At 43.8% G+C, this 20,544-nt stretch overlaps 1 pseudogene; it reads left to right on the top strand.

The window, feature by feature from the left end:
- The first annotated feature begins 464 nt into the window (after positions 1 to 464).
- On the top strand, positions 465 to 999 carry LOC118997512 (60S ribosomal protein L27a-like; annotated as a pseudogene).
- The last annotated feature ends 19,545 nt before the right edge of the window (positions 1,000 to 20,544 follow it).

Here is a 20,544-nt window from a genome sequence, read left to right as displayed (position 1 = left end):
TACATTACCTTATATGCTGCAAACAATATAATTGCTTAGCAGTTTCAGGTTGTTTTTTTTTCCATTTGACTTTTTTTTAGTATTTTCTATATAGATGACAATGTCATCCGTCAACAAAGGCAGTTTTACTTCTACCTTTTTCACATATAACTTTTTTTCTTGTCTAAATGCATTAGCAAAGACTTCCAATACCATTCTGATTTTTTACATGGCTTTGAAGTTTAAAAGGACTTGTACTGCAGCTGGTGTTGTTTGGCTGTACTTTATGGGACGACTCATGTTGACCTGGATACTGTTTTTATTTTCACTGCTGTTTGTTGTGTCAGTTGAGTATCTTATGGTTTATTCATCCATTCTCTTGCTGAGGAACCATTGAATTTTATTTTTCATTTTTAAATTCTCAGTGTTTAACCATACCTTGTAAGACTTCATGGAGGCTTCCCTCCTGCATCTTGGCCACCAGCATGCCATCCAGACTAAGGAAAAACCTGAAAACTTCAGGGCCAGGTGAGCCCTGGCCACAGCAGTGTCAGCAAGCATAGGAAGCACCCAGGAGGCCGAGCTAATGCTGGTGTCTTGCATCATCACAGGATCAACTTCAACAAGTATCACCCAGGTTACTTTGGGAGCGTTGGTATGAGGCATGACCACTTAAAGAGGAACCAGAGCTTCTGTCCCACTGTTGACCTTGATAAGTCAAGGACCTTGATCAGTGAGCAGACACGGGTAAACACTGCCAAAACCAAAGCTGGAGCCACTCCCATCACTGATAGGGTGCGATCAGCTACTACAGAGTCCTGGGAGGGGGAGCTCCCACAGCAGCCTGTCACTGTGAAGGCCACATTCTTCAGCAGAAGAGCTGAGAAGATCAAGAGTGTTGGTGAGGACTGTGTGCTGGTAACTTGAAGCCACATGGAGGGAAGTTCTTTAAATTCTCACTTGTGCCAAAGAAATTCTGAATGTTTAAATTTTACTTACAGGTTGATTATTACAAACTAGGCTGCTTTGAACATTGTTAAACACTTTTATTCCTGTGATTACTTTAGAACCGATCTCAGGCTAGGTACTAGAATGTTAAAAGAATGTGAACTTCACTTCCTGGGTGATCTTGGATAAGCTCTTCTCTGAACCTCAGTTTCCCCCTCTCCAAAACAATAATTCTAGTATCTACCTTACAGGGTTGCTGTGAGATTAAATTTGGCAATGTATCAACATGGTTAGCTTCCCATCCACCACTATACCTATCCACCTTCCACAAAAGCCTGCCCAAGCTTTTTTTGCCCTTACATTTCAGTGACCAGAACTTTACAAACATTCCATGTACAGACTGACCATGGTTTAGTAAATGGGTGGGATCCTGTATCCCGAGATATATAATATTTTGTGCACTTTTGTTTGGCAACAGCAAGCAGCTCATTATTTTGAGGTCTCAGTGTGTATTCTAGAATGGTTCTCCTCTCTGGGGCGGGGGGCTTGATTGAATAGAGCACCCAGTAAGTGAAGGAAGTAACTGTGCATGGACCAGCATTCTATAACACAGTTTTGATCCCCCCCACCACCACTGCCAAAAATACTCAAAGGGTCAGGCAGGATTTGTCATTGGGTTTTTTCATCATAAGAATACTCCTCGATATTTGTATGGTCCTTTGGGGTTCTCACAGCTGCTTTACATGTGTGAGCTCATTGGACCTTCACCAACACCTTTGAAGGATTGGGCACATCTAGGTTCAGGTACGAGTTCCCTAAATTACACACCCTGAGACTGGGAAAAATAAGAAGCTAGGACTTTACATAGCTGGGCCATTGCTTTTTTCTACTATCTCACAGAGAGTGGTCTCTCCAAATACAAAAGATAGAAGTATTTTTTTTACTGTGTTCTGTTAAAGCTATTGACTAGGACCAGAATATACAACAGCCAGCTCAGCATTTGATGGAGAAAAACACATCACTTAGAATGGATTGAGCTAAAACTCACCCTGTGCCTGGCTTTGTGCTAAATTGCATTAGGTTGCTTACCTCATTTAATCCTCACGATACCCAAATGAGGTTAGATACCATCCCTGATTTTACTCATGAGAACTCAGATGCTTCGAGTATGAAATATCCTTCCTAATGTCACTTACTAGTTAGCTGCAAAGTCGGGAGCCGGGCTACCTCCAGTCTTCGGTGGTTGTCACTTAAGCTTCAGCCCTGCCTCACACCACTCTCCTTAGAATGCAGTAGTTTACATAGAATGGACCTGGTGGTGTGTTTGGAATATGTGTCCAAAAACTGCGTATATTCATTCCTCCTTTATAGGATCTTTAAAAAACTTGTCGAGGTGAACTAGTGAGTTCACATAATCAACCATCCAGAAGTGAATAGGTCTGTGTCATTTCGTACATTCACAGTGTTTTGCAAACACCACCCACCTAGTTTCAAGACACTGCCATCATTCTAATACCCAGTTGGGCTTTAAAATCCCATGTTCTGCAGCTTCTCTGCAATGACGCCTGCTTTGCCTGGCACAGGGTCTGTCACCTGGTAGCAGACCACCCCCACACAGGGGCCCAACAGCACTCCTGAGTGGACGCTTCCCTTGCCCTGCGTTGGCCCTGATAGCTGCCCTGGGCCACTTTGCCCCCTTGCCTCGCCCTCTCACTCTCAGCTGCTGGTGCAGAGCCTGCCTGGCTCTGTCCCAGGTAACTGAGCAAAATTGTTAAGGGAAGGGAAAAGAAAGAGGAAACAATATTTTTATTTTTAGCTAGTTCCCCAGGTGAATTTGACGATGTTGTTAGTTGGTCATAAACCAACTAACTTTGAAAAACACTGAATGAGTGCAATGGAACCCAAATCTTTTGATAGAAATTATTGGACAATGTGATTTAGAATGTGCATTGATACACAGGTGAGAAATAGCTCATTATTTCCTTCAAAAATGCCATCAGAGTAAGAAAAATAGATTATACGAGATTAAATAGAACGTCCCGGATGTCAGTAATGCACAGGATTGTGTAAAAGCTGCAGTTACTGTCGATTTCCCTGAAAACCCCGTAGAGGAGCTTTAGATGAATGATGCTAAGGTGAGACTTTAGGTGCCTGTTCTCATAAGCCATTTCTGAGTCGGACTGTACAAGGGCCACCGCATGCCCAGCCTCTATATGGCGAGACCATCAAAAGAAATAGTAATTCACCATCTGGAAACTGTTGAGGAGGAGGAGTCCTAGTCTCCACTTAGGTCTCATGAAGAGGGGCCACTGGAGAAGTTAGGTTGCACAACGCGCAGTAAAAGCCTCCCATCACCCAGCTGTCGCTGTGGGATGGTCCCCAAAACTCAGTGGGGTGAAACAGTAATCGCTCATTACTGCTCACATGTCTGTGGGTCACCTGCGTCCTGGCTGACCTCAGAAGGACTGTTGGGTTGGCGCTGCTCTGTGTGTCGCTCGCCCCCTTCTGGAACCCGTGGGCTAGGCAGTGAAAAAGATGCGGAGCACTTCAAGTCTGAGTCTTGGCACCAGCTGGCTTTGTTCATCTCAGTCTTGCGGCCAAATCAAATCACATGGCCAACCCCCAAATTCAAGGGTGTTGAAATCTATTCTGCCCTTTTATTAGGAACGTCTGAAGAGTCACGCGGCAAAGCCAGTCAATAGTGGGAGAGTTGACAGAACAAATACATCATCAGCCCTGAAGAAACTCATCACCGTCTCCTCCTTCAAGGCTCCCCTCGAGGGGTCATCTGCTGCCCTCCAGACCTTTACCTTCCCCAAATTTTCTTCCAAATAGTTCATTCGCACGAGCAACGTTGTCTCCTTTGGCACCCTCTCACCACCGTCCTGACTTACTCTCTCAGATTTGCCTTTTTCATTACATCTCCGCCCTTTCCCTCATTATTCCAGCAGCTCCAGGAGGACCGGGACTGAACAGGCGAAACACCCACGGAGAGCAGGGAGGCAGCGGGTGAACGCTCTCCCACCGCCGCTTCCTCCCTCCCTCGGGCCATTAGGAGCTGCTGGTCTGGGTTGGGACTCGGGCATTCGGGCATTGGCCTATCTAGGTCAGAGTGGTGGAGGAAATACTGTAAGTACTGTAAATGGCCTTGTAATTATACCATATGTCACCTTAATAAACTTAACTGTCACTTCCAGACTAGGTTAGGTCCCCCGAAGGCTTCTGTATTTTGTGTCATAAAGAGCCAACGTAACTAATACTTGTAGAAGTTCTAGCTGACTGCCTGTTTTGTCTCTCCCACTAAGCTGTGAGCTCCTCCTGGACAGGGTGTCTGTCTTCATCTCCCACCCCCCCCCCCCAGCCAATCCATTGACGAGTGCTGTCAGCCCTGCTCCGGTGCCCACCGCAGGCCATCCACATCCTGCCGCTGTAACGGGCCTGATCTGAGGCCCTTCCATCTTGAGCCTGGATTATGGCCGAGGCCTCCTCAGCTGGTCCTCCTGCTGCCACTGTGCCCCCTTGCGGTCTGTTCCCCACACAGTGGAAGAGTGACTTGAAAACTAGATGAAAGCAAATTGTGTTTCCACTGTGCTCAGAATCCATCAGCAGGTCCTCATTCCCGGTATCTAACTCCTGATTCCGGTGGCAGACAGTAAATATTTAGCAATCATCTGACCGGAAGGGCCTTGATTTGTAGTGAGTGGTGTGAAGACTCTCATCTTCACCAATTTCAAGCTTCTTCCCTTCCTCCTTCCTTCTCCCTTTCTTTCCCTCCTTCTCTTTCTCTGTTGCCTCATTCCCTTCTTCCCCTCCTTCCTTCATTCTTTCCTTCCTCTCTTTTCTTATCCTTTGCCTTCTCTAGAATTTGTATTCCATGACTGGAAGGTCCATGTTTTGTCTTAGTCATTGCTTAGAAGTGTCAAGCACCTAATAGATAGTATTTGTTGAATGAATGATTGATTAATTGAATGGATGACCCATTCTTAATGCTGTTAAGAATTGTCCAAAGCAGACAGGGTAGTTTTAAACTAACCAAGCTGTGTTCAGCACTTTCAGGTTCACAAATCATTGCCTCACACGTGGTCTCCCATGACCCGGCACCAGCCTGAAGAAGCCAGGGGAGGTGTTTGCCTCCCCACTTAACAAACGGAGAAACAAAGGCTGAGGGGGTGGCAGTGCCCGCCCAGGTCACAGCAAAAGTGACAGTCTCTGTAGGATCTGACTCCCAGTCCAGCATCTTCCCTCGTGTCACCAGTGACTCCAGGGTCTATCTCAGCAAGGAAGCCTAGTGGCTTTGGGGAGAGTTGTCCCAAGGAACAAGGAAGCAGGAGGTAGAACGGAAAGGGGAGAGGCTTAGTGTGGAGGTCTCTACCAGTCCCACTCCCTCTCCTGTTTCGGGACTCACACGGCCCCTCCCCCACACCAAGCACCCCACAGAGAGCGGGCTGGCTCCTACCACCCTGTCTTCTTAAAATTCTAAAGAAATGTGCAGCAGAGATCCCAAGCTACAGACCTTGGGGCCTGAATCCAGTCCCTATGTATGACTTAGTCCCTGTCATGCTTTAAAAAGTAGGCTGACTAACAAAGTAGGAAATCCCACGTGGGTAGGTGGTTTCTTTCGGCAAACAGGAAGCTGGCTGCAATGGGCTGGGCTGACAGTGACTACCCTCTGAGTCCATTTGTGTGTGTGTGTGTGTGGTGTGCTCTCACCGTTGCTTTCCTTATTGTTGAGAGATACACCTCTGGACTCACATTTCTCCCCAGAGTAGGAAAGCAAAATATGTACGGCCTCATGGTAGTATTGTCTCATAACTGGTAGGCACGGGAGTCTAAGGATCTTGTTTAATACCAAATACACCCTCCTTTAGTCATCCCAGAAATTACACAAAGAAGGCTTTGAGAACTTCCATTTACATGAGGATCCTGGAGCTCATGAAGGTTGAGAGGTTTTTCCAAGGTTTCATAACTAATTAGCAGTAGACAGAAAACTTGAAGGCAGTATCTCACCCAGCACAGAAATCCGCAGGAATTGCATCCGCAGCCACATACCCGCCTTTGTGTGCACCCCAGTGGCTGTGCAGCTTGAGCACTCGGGCCTTGTGTAATCTGCCACATGACCATTAGGTGGCAGCATAACCCAACAAAGGTTTCCAGGACAATGCCTTTGTGGAAATTGGTTTCCTCTATGATTACAGGATTTTAGGTCAGAATGGCTTTTCCTCCCTTTCTTCCTTTCTTTTTAAAAAATGGTCTTTCTACACACAATTTGAAGTGGCTTTCGTGCCAGGCATACAATGAAATTTGCCTTAATCCATCACCTAGGGAGAAAGTGTTTGTGTGCCACAATTGACATCTGTTAAATTTCAAATGAAGTAAGCAAGCAATAAGAAGGTCTGAAATACATTCTTTGTTCAAGAAATCGTGCAGACACTGATCAGCTGCTCTGCACAATTAGGAATAAAAAAGCACCTTTTTTCCCCCCAACAAACCACTGCTGAAAGCCCCAGAGAGGAAAAGGGCAGAGGATGGATGGACTTGCACTCCATGAGGTTAACACTTCTGTTTCAAGTTCAGGCAAATTGGCTGGGCACAGCAGGGAAGGCTGTGCTGACAGCTCCATTGTACCTGCTTCTGCTCCGAAGGCTGAAAGGGAGCCCAGGCCTCCCCACTCCCCACTCCCCTCCCCCCTCCCTGAACCTGCTACTGTTTTTGCAAAACATAAGAAAGTGTGAGGAGTTTCATCCAGAGGGAGCAGGTCAGTTTCATCTATCAACATATAATTACCGTGGATTTATTCTTAAATCAAAATAGATTTGTTCTTTTGTATGTCATCCTAGCAAGGAATTTGGAATCCATCCCTCCAAAGTTAGCCCTTGCTATTTACCATGTCAAGTTTCATTATTAAAAAGAGAATGAGAGCAGGTATAATTTTGATAGGCAGCTTAAATATCAGTTAACAGTTTGCTCCTTTTACAGATGCACTATCATCAGGTGATAAGCCTTGCCTGTCAGACCAAATACCGTATTGGCGGAATGGCGTATTTGGGATATGGGAATTTCTCGATAAACATTGGGATAGAAAGTCCTTCGGTTTCCACCCTTTATTTGTTCTCTCCCTGACCGCTATAACCAGATTAGGTGTCTGTAGGAGTACCAAGTCGTGCTTCCCTCACAGCCACACACATCGCCCAGCAGCAGCCCTGCAAACCAGCTGAGCTGTGTGGAGGAGTTCGGGCAAACGGGAATGTGAGTGGAAGTGATGGGACCACTGTGGGAGGCACCTGTGTGTATCCTCTGTCTCCTCTTCCCTACTTTGAAATCCTGGAGGCCCTGTGCCCTAAATGGTGTCCTTCCAGGATGGCAGAGAGACCACAGGAAGCAAAGGCCCCTTTACCAACCTGCACTGGACACGTAACAAGAGCAACCTCTTTTGTTGTGTTGAGCCGTTGAGATCTGGGCTGAGCTTGTTGCTGTACCAGAGCCTCTCCTCTCCAGGAAGGCAGGACCATGCCTGTCTCTTCCGGTCCTGAGCACCGTGCACGCGCTGGGCCTGGTCCACGGTAAGGGCTCAAGAAATGCTTGTGGGGTGCAGGACTCGTAGTGACCATCTTTCTTCTGACAGTTTGAAGTACTCCAGTATCCCTGAATAAACCCTCTGGTCAGCTAGCGTGAGGTAGGTGCTTGCCATTTGCAACTAAGATATCTGCTTAACATAAGGCAGCCAAGAAATTGTTAACATTGCTCCCTGTCTGCCTGTCTCCTGTTCTGGAATCATCTTCTGAGTGGTGGTGGTTTTTACTGATAGATTGCTACTCTTCTTTTCAATTTCCTCTTCTTTAGTTTTATGACATACTCATTGGTCAAAATGTTCAAATGAAGTACACAGAAGTACTTCACTTTATTTTTTGTTTATTTTATTCAGGAAAGTGTTTTCAAATGTAATAAGGATTTTTTATTTCAAAAGCATGATGAATTTATTGAAAATCATAAAATACATATGGGCCAACAGAAGAGGTGGGGGAAGTACCCGTGATCTCCAATGCCCAGAGAAAATCACGGTGCATATCTATCTTACTGTGTGGCAATAGAGAGAGTATGATTTTTACAAAATGGTATCGTTGTGCACATCATTTTAAAACCAGATTTTTTTCATTGAATATTTTTAAAACTCCCTATCAGTAAACATATTTCTATAGCACTATGTCAATGGCTACATAATTTTCTAGCTATCTGACATATTTTAAATTTTTCCATGTTAGTTAAACACCGTGAACAGCTACTGCTACCGGGTCTTTGTCCACATAGCATCCTTTGTTGTTTTCTTAAGACAAATAAATGCCCAAACATGGAGTTTCTGGGTCAGTGCACGGGTAGCGCTCAGAGACTGTTGACACATGATTCCAAATCGCCTTCCAGAAAGCTGCCACCGAACTATAACACACGTGCTCGTCTCCCCGCATTCCTGCTGTTACAGCTTTTAAAATATTTCCAGTGTCGTGAAATTCATTTGTTATAATTTGTACATTTAAATTGCTAATAAAGTTACTTGTAAAGCTGTTTTCATGTTTGTTGTAATAATTTTCTATTCATATGCTTACTATATTTTTCTACTGAGCTATTACTGTTTAACTGATTTATTCGGGCTCTTTGCATATTTTAGAGATTAATTCTTTGTTGTATGTATTGCAAATAATATCTCCAATTTTTATTTACCTTTTAACTTCTTATATACAGACATTTATTTACTTTTTTAAAGATTTATTTATTTATTTATTGACAGAGGGGAAGGGAGGGAAAAAGAGAGGGAGAGAAACATCAATGTGTGGTTGCCTTTCATGTGTCCCCTACTGGGGACCTGGCCTGCAACCCAGGCAGGTGCCCTGACTGGGAGTCAAAACAGGGACCCTTTGTTTCACAGGCCATCGCTCAATCCACTGGGCCACACCAGCCAGGGCTGACATTTCTTTAAAAACGTTATATAGTCAAATGTACCCAGCAGTCGTTTTCTTTGTAGTTTCCACCCTCAGAGTCATGTTTAGCCAGGCTTTCCCCATGCTAGGACGACACAAATATTTATTTATATTTTGTCTAGTTGTATTATGGTTTCATCTTTTCATTTAAATATTTAATCCACTTTGGAATTTGTTTCGGTATATTGGTTTTTAGTCAATTGTTCCCAGACTATTTAGTTGTTTTATCTTTTTCCCACCTATTGTAATTGCCAATCTTAGTATAGGGGAAATTTTGGTTTCTGGTCCAGTAATCTATTTTTTTCATCTTCATTATTAACAAACTTCCTAAATTATAGTATTTGGGCATTATGTTTTAGTATCTAGAAGAACCTAGATAAGTTTTTTAAATTATCTTAGTTTTTCTCACAAATATGTTCTTCCGGGAAAATTTAAAAATCAATTTGTCAAGTTGAAAAAATTAAGGCCTCTTTTAAATTAGCATCCTGACTGCCCCAAGCCTTCTCGCTCAGATGCACAGTGTTTCCCAGCACTATTCGTCTTCTGTGTGTCTTTGGGTCAAGTTGTGTATTTCTGCTGTATTTGGTCCTAAGTATGGTACGATTTTTTTGTTGCTCCTGTGAATGCAATATTATCCTCATTATAATGTCTGATTTTTTATGTTCTCCCATTGTATGTATATATCACTAATTATTTGCCCATCCACTGTTGGGGGACAGTTGGACTACTTTCCCCTTTTGACTATTGTAAATGGTGCTTCCGTGAACATACGTGTACATGTTGTTATTTGAGTCTCCGTGTTCATTTCTCAGGGGTGTATATATCTACGAGTGAAACTGTATGGTCATTTGGTAATTCTCTGTTTAACTTTTTAAAGGACTTCAACTGTCTTCTATAGCAGCTGAACCATGTTGCGTTCCTAACAGCAATGTATGAGTTCCAATTTCTTCACATTCTCGCCAACACTGGTAACTTTTCATTTTTGATTATTGTCACCTTGGTGGGTGAGAAGTGAGGCTCACTGAGGCCTTAATTTACATTTCCTAATGACTAATGATGCTGAGCTTCTTTTCATGTGCTTATAGGCCATTGTGTATCTTCTTTGGAGAAGTCTGTTAAAGTCCTGTGTCCATTTTATAAGGAATTATTTGTCTTTTTGTTATTGACTGGCTAACTTTTTGACAGGAAAACAGTTAGAGTTGCTGTTTTACATAGACTACTTTCAAAATCAAAAACTGAACACAAAATGACCCAAATGGTAAAAATGTTTAAATATTTGAGCGGTTAGTATATGTTAGTATTGTTTGAATATTTTGCACATATTAATTCAATTCTAAAAACAACACCACAGATAGGCACCATCAGTATCTCAATTTCAAAAATCAGGAATATGAATTTGGACAGAAAAGTCCCAATTCACACAACTGGTAAATGATAAAGTTAAAAAGTGAACTTGGGAAGTGGGACTCTAAGGCCATCTCTGAGTGACTCGGTGACTAAGAAAGATTTATTTTCTCACATAATTATAAGCTGACAGGTAGGCTGTACTGGCATTGATTGGTTTGGCGACAAAACGTAACGCAGGACTCAGGGTGTTTCCGAGGCTCCCTGACATGAAACGGGCCGGTGCTACCCACCGGGCCTTTGCCTCCAGCAGGCCCCTTCACCGGCACAAAGTGGCAGCAACAGCTCTAAGCATCACACTCTTTCTGAGCACCATCCAAACGCCAGAAACAGAAGGCGTCTTTGGTTTCTTCTTCTTTTTAAAGTGAGGAAAACTTTTCTAGAGGTCCTTCTGACAGACTTCTTATTGGCCAGAATTGTGTCACAGGCCCGCATCTCAAACCAATCACTGACAAGAGCAACAGAATTAAAGTTTTGGACCTAGACTCATCAAGATTTGCATCCTGCTCCTTCAGTGGGGCCCAGCCTCCCAAACTATCTGCTGCTCAACTCCTACACAGAAGAATTTTTTTGGATAATGTAGAAGGAGTCAATGGCTCTTGGGCTGGTGACCAACAGCTTCTGCCCCAATTGTCATTTCCTGTATTTTGCCCTGTATAATGCGCACCCATGATTTCAATACCACTCGTGTATAATATGCATCCTTAGTACCACCCATGTATAACGTGCATCCTTATTTTTCCCTCAAAACTTTGTGCAAAAGAGTGCGCATTTTAATCGGCAAAATACGGTACCTCTGTGAGGCTCTAGGTCTGTGACATCTTTTCTGTGGGGCTGTTGATTCCTTACCCTTGATTTCTCCTTAGCCCTCTCTCTGATTCCTTTTAGGCCAATAGTGTGATACATACATGAGAATTTGAGCTTCCACTGCCCAACTGTCTGTAAGACCCCGTTTGCCCACTTCCCTCCATTTTCTCTGTCCCCCGCAGACCACAGGGGCACATTTTCCTTTAGGCTGAGCTTGTTCATACTATTCGCAGATTTAAACTAAAAATCCTGCCCTGACCTGTGGGGCTCAATGGGTCGGGTGTCGTCTGACAAGCTGAAAGGTTTGATTCCCGGTCAGGGCACAGGCCTGGATTGTGGGCCAGGTCCCCGGTTGTGGGCGTATGAGAGGCTACCGATGGCTGTTTCTCCTGCACGCCTACATTTCTCTTCCCTTCCTTTTCCTTCCCTTCTCCTCTCTCTACAAATAAATAAATAAAATTAAAATAATAAACTATAAGCCCCAATGCTCATAAAATTCTAGCTCCCTTCTGTAAAAATTCCCCAAAGACATAGGTAATTTCACGTGCTTGCCAAATCTTATGTCCAAAAGCAAAAGCCAATTTACCTTTGTGGAAACTGAAGCTAAACTTAGCTCTTGGCTTTGGGGGCACATACTGGTGTCCTCAGTACACCTTACAGAGGAGATTTATGTCAGGAGTTCCCCTGACATTTTTCAGGTTGTTGAACTGTCTTGGCTAAAGAGAAATGGACAGAGTGCTGCCTTCCACATCTGTGTCCGTCACAGGCAACCTCTCTAAACGGTCAAAGTAAAGCGACCCTGGGACAAACCATGTGACCATGTGTATACAGTGGTCACCCTACCTTCAATACCTCTGAATCTCAATTTGCATTTTCTGAGCACTGCCCCTAAGCCCATTTTAATGTATTTCTTATATTGAAAACAAAAAGCAAGTGCACTTCACATTCAAAAATGATGAATTCCAGTCACTTCAGAATTTGAGGCAAATACCCATAAACAGCCATTGATTGAATCTACGTGACGACCCTTTGACAACACCTGGATGAGGAAGACCCCCCAGTCCCGTTTACTCTGGAGCCTACGTGAGGTGCTGTGATTGAACAAGAGCAAAGTCAAGTTGTAAAGCTATGTTGTCCAAGAAAGCGCTTTTCTTACCAAAAGAAGGATTCGAGCCGGAGGTACGTGACCTTTTGTCCAGAATTCCAAAATTAGGAGAGGTTAGACTTAACAACCTTATTTAAGGTCTCTTTGAAAAGATTCTAAGATGAGTTAGGAAAGACTATATCTATATTCTTACGATGCTTTACAAATCATCAAACAGTTGTAAAACATTATATCTCATCTAAGCTTTAAACACCCCTGTCAGGTAAATGGGGTTTATTACTGTCGTTTTATAGATGAAGACATTGAGGTCCAGATAGAGGTTAAGTGATTTTTTTCCAGGGTCCCGCGTTTAGGAAGTGGGAGGTCTTAGGAATTTGGGCTCAGAGGTAGCTCCACAGTCAAGACGAGGGGCGACATGGGCTCGTCACTGTGGCTGAGGCGTCCGGGTGGCAGAGCCCACTGCTAGGCACAGAACGGTGGCTACCCTGGAAATCTCCCTCTCTCTATGCCTCAAGGCTCGTGCACAGTAAAGCCTGTGTCTTCAGGGCCCTGATGGACTCTTTCTTGGTCTCGGTTATGATGGATCGGAAGCTGTCCTTTCTCCCCAAAAGTGCAGTTTGTGAAGCCTCTGGTTTAAACGTGCTTGGTGTTTCAGCCCATTCCTGGAGTAAGCTTTTTTAAGGGGCTACAGACAGAGACCCTCTAATGAAGGGGCAGTTAGGTGGGCTCTGGGGCCTGGACCGAGGCGTGGGAGAAGGGGCTATTTCTGCTCAGCAGGGTCTTTGCCGCCGTGCCCTGGGCTACTCCACCCAGTCCGAATTGTGTGAGAGCACAAAGGACAATGCCCAGCTTGCTGGGGGAAAGAATGTTGGTGGAGGGGAAAGGATGTCCCGTTTCAACTCCCCCACAGCCCCCCGGCTCTGGCCTGGAAGGGAGGACAAATCCCCTTGTGTGAGGGCCTGGGAACTGAGCTTTCTTCCATGCAGTTCTTCCTATCAGATTCTGCCCTATTCTGGTAATTCAATGGGAAATGAATCCACCCAGGAGTCTAGGCTGGCCCCCGAGAGGAAGGTAAACATAACAAAGAGAAAGTCATTGCCAATTTTAGAAAGCATGTGTTCACAGGAATAAACAGGAGTACAGCCGAGTGGGAAAATGGGAATTTCACCATGCGTTATATCTAAAAAGCGATAGTCAAGTCAAAAATGTGTTTTACATCCTTTTCATTTGAGTTGGCCCATGGGGGTAAATGAGGGGTAATAATGTATACACAGATTGCTTCAAATATAATATCTCTAGGCTTTTAAAAAACCATTTGGTCTTGTTACTCCCAATACACCAGGAGGTAGTTACATTTTCATTGAAGATTTTCCTCTCTCTGCCTAAATATCTTTGACCACATAGCATGAGCTTTAGGCCTGTTGGAGAAACATTTTCTGACTCTGAGGACCAGAGGAAATGGATACACAGAGAGAGGTTAAGCGACTTGCCCAGGACTATGCAGCTTGGAAATGTGAAGTCAGGCCCCTGGCCCAGTCTCCTGACTCCCATCAGGTGTCTTCAGGTGCCTGGATAAGACCCGGGCATGGGGAGGGGCCAGGCACCCCACCACACAGTAGGGTAATACGTTGATGCTAATTTTTATAATTATTTTTACCCCAAGGGCCTTCTCCCATTCAAACTACGCTGAAGGCACCCACTGCCCCAGAGGAGGGGTACTAAGGCATCAAAGAAGAGGTGAGTGTTTTCCGTGTCCCATACCAAGGCTTTAGAGACACAGCAGCTTAAACATCTGAGGTCTGAGGGAATTAGGCCCAGAAACAGATTTGGAAGAATAAGTGAGTTTACAAGAGCTGGTTCTTTGCACTCCAAAAAGTGGAGAAGAGAAGCTTGGGGAATGGGAGAGTTTGGATGCTAATATATCCATGAGATGGCTTCCCACTGAGGAAGGGGACTGTGCTGAGGGACACAGGTTCAGAGAGACCTTGGAGATGAGGCAAGGATAGAGAAGCGATCTCCGTGGACCAGTGATGGAAAGCATGAGACAGCGAGGACATCTCTGGGGCAGACCGAGTGTGCAGAGATTACGGACCAGGGGCCCCTGCACACGACTGCTCCTCCTTGCATTCTCCATCACCACGTAAGACCCTTGGAATATAGATGCAACGCCAGGGGTGTTGGAGCCGAAGTACACTTTGAACCCTACACAACCACCACGTTTGTTGTTTAGAAATGATCAAACAGCAGCGATTTCATGTTGTAGGGTAATATCATAGGAAACTCAGAACTGCCTGCAATTTAGTCTCTATCACCCAGCAGAACAGGGGTTTGAAATGGAAATTAAATTTGGTCATCGTTCAACAAAGACACATGGACTTCCTACGCCCCTGCTTGCAGGCTGCATGCCGTGTTCATTACACTTAATCGCCTCAATGCCCATCAGTCTTGGAGATACCCGGTGGTTGAGATCAGAGTGCGGGACGTCTCCAGGACATTCAGCTCTAATTAGGATGGATTCCCCTCCACGTCCTGCCATTGCAGACTTTCCCACAGTTTCCAGTATCCAGGGGGAGCATGCGTGGAAGCAGGGATAATTCATTCCTCACAATTCAACCCAGTATAAAGTCTTGTCTATGTCCCAGGATTAGAACAGTGATTTTCAACCATTTTCATCTCATGGCGGACATAAACTAATTACTGAAATTCTGCGGCACACCAAAAAGGATATTTTCCCCCTGATCTGACATTAAAAAATAGGTGTCATTTTGGTTTATTCACACTGGACAGCTATTGTTGTCAACATTATTGTTTTGTTTGACAATCTAAAGGAAAAGAAATCAGTGCCCCTGAGTAAATATCACATGCTTTAAAAATTCTTGTGGTGCACCAGTGTGCCTTTTGCGGTGCACCTGGTGAAAACCACTGGCTTAGAGGAACGTGGGGGCCTACAGGTCACCACCTTTCCTTTCTAAGTAAGTTGAGTTTTGTTCTAGGCAAATGAGAGTGGAGAAGCTTGGTCCCCACTGCCTGAGGAATGGTAGCAAGGAAAATGCTGGTAAACTCATTAGCACTCACTCCTCCTGGCTTTGCCCCTGGGGTGATACGTGATGACAAGAGTCTGGGAGTTGCTGAGGAAGTGATTGTCAGAGGGGTCGGAAGCCATTGCCCTTCCACAAGAAACTCTATTTAGGCATAGCACAGTGACTTGTCCAGCCAAGGGGACAAGGACAGTACTGGAGGGTAGTGGTTCTCAAACTGGGTGCTAAGGAACCCTGAGGTGCCTCAGTAAATGTATAGGAGCACTATAGGATAGTATAGATCATTGAGGGAAATTCATTAACCACTGTGAGATACTGAATGAACTTCCAGCTCAAAGGGAACTCACAGTTTTAGCATGAGATCATGACATCATGTCTCTGTGAAGCTGGGTTTCAGATGGTTGCTATGATAAAAAAAGCAATCGCTATGCAAAAATGGATTGGAATAGGGGGTGACAATGGAGATATCCAATCTGAGTCCAAGCTGTAAGAAGTGGTGCAGCGCCCAACAGCCTATACATGCTATGACTAAGAAATTGCGGTTATTTAAAAATGAAATAAAAATGCTATCTGATTCAATCTGATTTCAATACTTCAAAAAAGTATTATTTTTTTCCAAATATCTACTAGATTGTTAAATTATTTGGCCCTAATTAATAAACACATCTGAGTATTTCTTTCAACTCGTAAGTGCCAGGAAGAATAACTGAGATGCTAAGGGAGCTGTGAACCAAGAAAATTTGGGAATCTCTGTCCTAGCAGATGGGCAGACTAAGATGAACTTGGGTCCCTGGACAAATCACCCTGAACTGCTCACTACCCTGGACAGTTATGCAAGCGTGAAACAAACTTCTGTTTTGTTCAAACCGCTGTACTTGCGGTCTCTCCGTGACGGCAGCTTAACGTGTTTCTTGGCTGATACAGTTGGGCTCAGTAAACACTTGTTGAGGATTAGATGGCGATTGGATTCCTCCATTGTTTCAGATTTTGGATTTGCTTCTGGAAGAGCAGTAAATAAGAGGCGGGTTATGGAAAAATTAAAAATAGCAACAAGGGACCATGGGAAATATATAGGAAGAACATTAACATTTTTTGGTTATTTGACCTTTAAGTTGTTTGAATATATTTATAAAATGAAATAATTTACCCACTTTGTATACGTATGGTGATGATAGTTGAATAAGGTAATTGCCATGAAAAATATTTTGAGAAGCATTATATCAATAATAGTAGTCTCTTTGTTAGTGTAACTTTTATGAAAATAGTAACTCAAGGGAGCATCTTAAAAAGGGCTCATTGGAAGGAAGAAAAATCTGAATTAATGCAGAATACAAATAATCAAGTTCTTTTTTTTAAATTAAACTTTATTTGTTCAAAAGCTGTTCAGAAACATATTTGAACATGCCATTTAGAGGCTAAATTTTAACCAATAAAGAATCATTTACCCCTTGAACATCAAATCCCAATCTGAGAAGCTTATGGGATTTGGCTACCAATAAATTCATCAGGATCTCAAAATATTTAATCCTCTTAGGTAGTTAAGCAATGATATATGTATTTTGTTGATGCCTTTCATTAATTAGAAACCTTTTTTCTCCCTGTCAGTGTCACTGTTAAATTCCAATCTGTCCCCTGTATGAGTTCTTATCATAGTAAATCAGTAGGATTTGAATTAATGATAATTTTTGATAAATCAATCAAATCCAAGAAACCCAGTAAAGAACAATATGAGAGGCAGCCCTGGAGTGAAGTGCCCGGAGTGGGCATGGGTCATTCAGAGCCCACCTGGCATGTGCCCCCCTCTGTTATTTCCCCTTCTCGAGGGACTCTCCTTCACGTGGGGCCTTGGGATGTTGGAACACAGGCAAGGAATAAGGCTCACTTCCCCTCCAGGCTCTGAAACCCGAGGCAAGCGGTGGTCAGGGAGCAGTGTGGGCTGAGGAGGGCGTGCACCCAGGCATGCTGTGATTTAGTGCCTTTCAGAGCCCCCTTGGCTGTGGGGCCCCAGCTTGCCATCAAGTCAGGGAGCCCCAGACATCCTTCCAATGGCTCCCCTTTCTCACAGAGAGAGCCAGAATCGGTTTTTAAATTTTTATTTAAAATGGTTTTTTTATTAAGCAATAGCCTAATTAGCATGATAGCTTTTTCTGAACAGTTTTTTTAAATCCACAAACACTTTTTGGAGCTAATTTACAGTGTTACTGGTGCAGAGTGTGAAACAAGAAAGAAATCAGAGTGATTTTAGAACCAGCACTCATTCCTGTCTCAGCCTGGAGTTCCTGAGTTGGAGAGTCAAGACATACATGGGAAAGGTCTGTGTTCTCTTCAAATGTAGCCTTGTTTTTTACCATTGATATATTATACCTTTGTCATGTTCTTCATCTGTGTGTGGCTACAAAAATTATTTTTAAAAACTTTCTGTTCCCAAAGGAGGATGCCTGCATGGAAATTTTTTATAGCCACAATCATGCTTCTGAGAATGTTTATCTCACTTTACTAAAACATCATACAATCCGACCTCATGGACATTCCCTATTCTGACACTTATAACTCTGAGAAAGGGCACCATCCATCTTGAGAGAAAAAGCATAAAGAGAATGTTTCTTTCTGAAATATACTGACTGTTCAATTTACAGTGTGTCTGTGGTGGAGAAGGGGAAGAATGAATTTTTCTTGAAACTTTGAGAGGCTAGTTATTCAACACTGTCTATTTTAAATAAACGTTATCGTCTAAAATCATTCAGAATTTAGGTCTTTGGATGTTGCCTTTCTCAGCCTGGGAGGTAAACCCAGAGGAAATGGATGCAACATTGAAGGCCACCTTTTGGTGATAATACCAGCTTTGAAGAAGAAATGATAGTTAGGGATGCAATTCTGCCTTTCTGTGTACGGCATTATTTGGCTTACCTTCTTAATTTTTAATTCAGCTTTGTCTGTGCTGATCACCACATTCATTCACTTCCCTCAGATCACCTGTTTCTCTCCAACTCCCTGCCGCTGTCTTAGTCCGGGTCGCCAGCATCTCCAGCCCATAGCAACACAGCCTTTTATCTGCTTTCATTGCCTCCGTGCTCACTCGCAACCCCCAGGCTCCAGTCCACTTTCAGTAGCTAGAGAAATCTAAAAACACAAATCTGGTGACTTTATCCTCTGTCAAATATCATTCAATGACATCTCATTGTTCTTAGGATGGAAACCAAAAATTTTAACAGGCTGAGAAAGCCAGCACTGTCACTTATTTTTCACATTAAAATCATGCCTGAGCCCCAGTCCACGTGGCTCAGTTGGTTGGAACGTTGTCCCATAAACTAAAATGTTTCAGGTTCGATTCCCAGTCAGGGCACATACCTAGGTCGCAGCTTTAATCCCCAGTCAGGGCGTGTATGGGAGGCAACCAACTGATGTTTCTCTCTCTCTCTCTCCCTCTTTCCTTTCCTCTCTCTCTAAAATCAATGAGCATATTTTTAAAAAAATCATGCCTGAAAGATGAAAGAGCTTTATAGTTTATTATTTTAAACAAATTCACCAGAGCTAGATTTTGAAGCTCATTACTTGCACTGGCTTCATCTTTCAATAGTTCTTTATCAGGAAATAATCTGTCAAATTTCATACTTTTGACAAAGGACAAAAAAAAACCCCTGAAATGGTGAAGCAACAGAAATGTCTGTTTTGATGGAAAGATGTTGAAGCTAAGCAAAATTGTTTAAGCTGGCAAAAATTAGAGCCAAGAAAAAAGGAAGGAAACAGCCAAGCTCCATCCATCAAGCAGGCCTGGGGAGTGCCCACATCCAAATTGGAACAGGCAGTCCTAAAAGTAGAAAGATTTGTAGGCAGCCCCTGGCTGGATATCTCAGTGGTTAGCATGTCATCTCAGTACAGCAAGGTTGCAGGTTTGATCTCCAGTCAGGGCACAGACCAGAAGCAATGAATGGATTTGTAAGTAAATGGAACAACAAACTGATCTCTCTCTCTCTCTCCCTCTTCCCCCGCCTTCCTTCCTTCCTTTCTCTCTAAAAAAAATCAATCAATAATTTTTTTTTAATTTCTAGGCAAAATGTAACTTTGACCGCCAGTCACCTTTTTTAAAAGGGAAAGGTCATGTGTGTATCAGTGGGAAATAAAAACAAAATTATGTGATTTCAGAGTAAAATTGTTCAGGCTGCAATAGCCTTCTCAGCGGACAATTGGCCATGCATCATAACGAACACTGGGTGCCGGAGGGATATCTTTAATATCTGAAGCAAATAGCAGCTCTATTAGCCTCCGACTTCAGAGGACTTGGCCTTTGGATTGGTTTCCTCCAGAGTCCAAGCCTGCCACCAAGAAAGGACTCGGGCAAAACTCGGTTTATTTTTTTACTCCCCTAGTGGTAGGAGATGGATCAAGGGTGCAGATAGCCACGGCTGACTTCGGGTGACGGTTCAGGAGAGCTGTAAACTGGCGTGGTTGGACTTGCAAGTTCTTCCCTCTGTCCTGGGGATGCACGCTTTACAGAGTGAATGACCATACCCCTCTCTGGAGAAAAGGTTGGGAGACTGTTGCATATTAGGCACTTCGCATGTGTCCTACTGTGTTCTGTATAATCTTGTTAAATTTTCACAGTATAGCTATGCTTACTCCCATTTTACAAAACAGAGAGACGGCATCCTAGAAAGAGAATAGACATCTGCTGTTTCCTGCATGCTCAGCATCCTTCCCTCTTTGTCTGGTGCCAGCACCCTGGTTGTCTCTGAAGGACACGCCTTCCCCAGTCTGGAAGGGTTGGCAGGAGGCTACTGCTCAGAGAATCGTGCTCTCTTCCAGCCAATCCTACACTCTTCCCAAAGAATCTCAATCTCAGTAATGTACCACATGGATGGAAAATGATTGGAACCCTCTCAGTCCTTTTCTAAGAACTGGGTCTTCAGTTTTCCTCCTAGTACTTCCTTTCTGACCTAAGTTGTCCAGAGCCAGTGTGTGTTGCTTGCCGTCAGAGAGCCGTGGCTGAAACGAGAGAGTCGGTAGCAAGTACTCATCCTCATTAATAGTCTCCTTACTCTTTCTGCCTTCTCTCCTGCTGCCTGTGGTGATGGTGGTTAGGCACTGGTGCTTCATGCACACAGGGCCTGGCCCTCTTTTCCACACAAAGAGAGGGAGGGAGGTGAGGCATACTGTGCTCCCTGGGCACAGCAGCCCCGGCCTAACGCTCGGAGTTTGTGTTTCTCAGTAAAGCTGCACAGCACGCCAGCTGAGCTCCTGTCTCAGTGTGATCTGAAGGTGAACAAATGACCTGGTAGTTCTCTGAATTGCTCCC

This window comes from Sturnira hondurensis, unplaced genomic scaffold (genome assembly GCF_014824575.4).
Source record: "Sturnira hondurensis isolate 20B ecotype Veracruz unplaced genomic scaffold, ASM1482457v3 Scaffold0013299, whole genome shotgun sequence".
Lineage (NCBI taxonomy): Eukaryota > Metazoa > Chordata > Mammalia > Chiroptera > Phyllostomidae > Sturnira > Sturnira hondurensis.
Note: the sequence above shows the minus strand (reverse complement) of the source record. Positions and strands in the feature narration are given on the sequence as shown.